The sequence below is a fragment of the Catharus ustulatus genome, chromosome 3, assembly GCF_009819885.2.
Source record: "Catharus ustulatus isolate bCatUst1 chromosome 3, bCatUst1.pri.v2, whole genome shotgun sequence".
In the NCBI taxonomy this organism is placed as follows: domain Eukaryota; kingdom Metazoa; phylum Chordata; class Aves; order Passeriformes; family Turdidae; genus Catharus; species Catharus ustulatus.
The window spans coordinates 113750520-113754537 of record NC_046223.1 but is presented as its reverse complement, the minus strand read 5'-3'; the positions used below and the strand labels follow the sequence as shown (position 1 = coordinate 113754537).

At 48.5% G+C, this 4018-nt stretch overlaps 1 pseudogene; it reads right to left on the bottom strand.

Annotated features, from left to right (window-relative positions):
• Positions 1-426: 426 nt before the first annotated feature.
• LOC116993640 lies at positions 427-3596 on the bottom strand (annotated as a pseudogene).
• Between the last annotated feature and the right edge of the window lie 422 nt (positions 3597-4018).

Below are 4018 nucleotides of genomic sequence, written 5' to 3'. Positions count from 1 at the left end.
TTCAGTGTTCCCACTTCAACTCACCAAACCACACTGCCGCTCTCTTTCACATCCCTTTTCCCCACCTTCCTTCTCCTCTTTGGAGAGGAGAATTCAAGGTTTAAATGGAAAATAACATGGCTTAAATAAGGACAATTTACTGAAAAAAACAATGCAATAAGGAAATGAACAGTAGCAGTAAGAGTACTGATGTCAGAGGGCATAAGAGAAGCAATTATTAACACGGGAATAACTCCTCAGTAATAGACAATATCAGAAGGAACCCCTTCTCCCCTGAAGAGAAACCCTTTCCCTTGCCCCTGGTCAATGAGATCATAGAGAATAACCCCTGACCACTGGCCCTGCCTTCTCCTGGCTACTGCAGAAATTAACCCTGTCCTGGCCCGAACCAGGACAAAATGTTACAATAACAGGACCACACCGTGGCTATGGCTTGGAATCAGCTCTGTGTGGAGAATCTGGTCCCTTAAAAGAAATAAAGGTGTGTAGAATTCAGAGTATCCAATGCTGGATTTTCAGATCAAGAAGATATGGATCAGGTGCTTGAAAGACAGGAGTCTGCTTTTTGTCAAATCCATCCCCTGTGGCCCCACTCAAGAAGGGGAAGGCATCTCTAGGAAGTTGTATCTACCACCTTATGTGGATTTTTGGATGCCCTTGTGCATCTCAAAATGCATCAGACCTCTGATATTTTGCATATGGAGAGCCACAGAGCTGTACTGGGATCTGAGAAACATCACACTCACAGTGCATTGCTTCATCTGAACTTGGTTTAGGCTGAACATCTCTCCAGAATCTTTGTTTTCCTTCTTTATTACAGGAAATCCCAGATGACGAGCCTTGGTTAGCCAACCTGTTAGGCTTTTAGTTGCCCAGTTTCTTCTGAACAAATCCATTCCATCCATACCTGGCCTTCAATGCCCAGAAGGCCACAATTGTTCCAGGATAGAATCCTGGAAAAGAAAAGGCAATCTCCTCAGGGCAGGTGTTATGCTTGATATGGAAATATTAATTCAACTCCAAATCCTTTGTTGTTACAGAAGGTGGATTGGCATGTCATAAAGTGGCTTTCCTTATTTGTTTGCAGTTTCTGGGCAGTTGCTGTTTAAGGAGAGTTGGACAGTTTGGTGAGAGGGCCTGGTGGATTGTATGTTCTTTGGACAAAGAGATATTGGAATGGTTGAGAGGTTGCTCTGGCCTAAATGGTTGTATCTCTGAATTCAGAAGCAGGAGGGAAGCTTTTTGTAGGTGAGATGAGAATTGCACAGTTGGCACTGGGAATGAGGTACAATGAACCTCTGAGCCTGAGCTGGTGAAATCAATGACCAGTTCAGGTTCTGCTCTGTTCAAGCTGGTGTGAAGGAAATTTTCCTGTTTCAGCACCCAGGAGGCCCTCTGACAGTCACACCCTGCCACCAGAGACTGTCTCTGCTGGGACCAAAGCCCCTTCAGAGTGGGCAGCTGCCCCACTGCACTGCCTGCACACACCACAGGCAGAGCCAGACCAGGTTTCCTCCCCAGCTTGGCACCAGGTTTCCCATAGTAGAGTCTCAGGCCTCTGGATCTTTAAAGCACTTTCATCATGGCACAGTAACACAGCAGCAGCCCATGCTGGGTGCCTCTGAGGGGGTAACCCAAACATTTGGATCCCTGGGATTTGGTGTCCTTCCAGTTCATGTCCATGATGATTGGAGTGTATTAAGTGTCCAGTCACCTTGCTGGTGCCACAGGTTCCTGTGGTCTTTGCTGTGCAAGGCTTGGCACCATGCTTGGGACTGCCAGCACTTCCCCACACGCTGCAGCTCACATGGATGCTGTTCCTTGAACTGTGTGCAGTGAATGTCATCAGTTTGCAGCATGATTATTGTCTTTTTGCATCCAGGTCTAAATGACTTTGCTATTGAGAAAAGTTTGACTCAAAGAGATATTTTAATTACAGTAATTTCACAACTATAAGGCGCACCGGACTGTAAGGCTCACCCCCCGGGAGTCGGCAAATTTCGCAACTTTGTAGATCATATAAGGCGCACCGGACTATAAGGCGCACATTTTTGTTGTTGTGAAGATCCGTGCCGCGTGCAACAAAGTAACTAATTAGTAATGGAATCCCACGATGGTGCAGTTTACTGGCATGTGCTCATATTGGAAACATTTTAACAGATTGGTGTAACCTTTAAACGTAGCCCAAGCGCCCTTCCCGTGCACGGGGTCCGGCACTCCCGCCCGCCCCCGGTTGGCGAGGTGGGGTTCGGGGCGGCCGCGGCTTGCTGCTGCCGCGGTTCAGGGCGGCCAAGGCTCACACCTCAGGCTTGCTGCAGTTCAGGGTGGCTCGGGACCTTCCGCAGCTTGTGGCGGTGTGGCACTGCCAGCTCCCTCTCTCCCTGTGCAGCTCCTGCTGGCCGGGGGCTCCCTGCCCCCTCTCTCCCTGTGCGGCCGCCTCTGGCCGGGGGCTGGGACTTGGAGCCAGGCGGTGCCTCTCAGCCCGCGCGGTTGCTGCTCGTCGGGGGCTGGCCACTCCTGCCCCCACTTGTGGCTGGGCTCACGGCTCACAGTTTTTTATTTTTGCAGCGAGGAGCTGAGCCGTGTGCAACAAAGTAATGTATTGCTGACAGTTTGCAAACATTTTTCGCAGACTGGCATAGCCTTTAAACACAGCCCAAGGTGCCCTCCCCGTGCCACAGGCATAAATTAGAGTCAGAATCAAAGACACAAAGTTGATGCTGTACATGATGAAGAAGGAGAGAATAGATTTCATTGCTCTGATGTGGGCTTCCATGCTGGGGCTGTTCATGGAGTTTGTCTGCATCTTGCATTTCTGTCTCCAGAGAGAAAAGAGAAGGAAAACAGCAGAAGAGATGACTGCCATGAATGAAGCAGTAAATAAAACACCAGTGACAAAAAAAAGAGGGTAAAAATGTTCCTATATTCGGATAGATGCTTTCCAAAGTCTTCCTTGGCAAGTGAAATTGAGCTTTACAGAGACAGCTTTATCTATAGTGCTGTTGACAAGAATTCCAATAATCAGGGGGAAAATCACTGACCCCAACAAAAGCCACGGCACCAGCTGGTCAATTTTTACTTTCAGATAGTTGAAGAGGCTGTTCCTGAAATTGGCAAATTTTAAACAATAAAAACACAAAGACAGGCTGAAACTCACAAGCTGGAATGAATGGAAAAACTATAAGCACCTAGAAGTAGTTTAAATATGGAATGAACCCAAAGGCAGTCAGGGTAAAGGTTTGAGAGAAAGGCATCTATCCATGAGAAGCACAAAGAGCAAAACCTGGAGCATGCCAGCAGCAGCAAGATCTTCTCATTAGAGTTCAGGGTTTTCTTTTTGACCCAGCCAATGCCAAGCACACAAACGATGAAAGCATTTATCCACACACCAGCAAATGCCTCCAGGGTGATGATGGCCAAAGCTGTGGCCCCGTATGAAGTGACATTGGATTGCTGAGGAGAGTGACAAGCTTCCATGGTGGAGCTGGGGAGCAGAGCTGTGCTGGCCAAGGGGGCTGTGGCAGCAGTGCCTGAGGCAGCTCAGTGGCTGCTGTTGCTGGAGTGTCAGGGATGGCAAGAGGAGCTTTATAGAGTTGCTGCTGCTGGTGCTGGGGGGGATTTTGGTGGCGCTGCTGCTGGGAGCAGGGCAGGTGCAGGGATGTAAATGTGCTGGGTATCCCCTTACCCGGGGCCAGTGTCACTCTTGACTATTTGAATGTTGCTTCAGGGGGGCTGTGTTGGGTGACACAAAGAGCAGAGATGTTTTTCTGCAGTGGGGAGTGTTGTGCTCTTGAGACTGATCCCTGTTTGATCAGTGTCAGGCTTCAGCACCTGAGCCCTGGCTGTGCTCTGCAGAGAACGATCAGGGCACTCACTGTCCTTTTAATTTCAGAGTCTGTGAGCTGCAAAGTTCAACCAAGATGCACGAAAACAAATGGATTTGTATCCTTCAAAGGCATTGAATTCCATGTTGCTTTTATCAATGGCATTGCCTTAAGAGTAAGTGATGAGTCACATT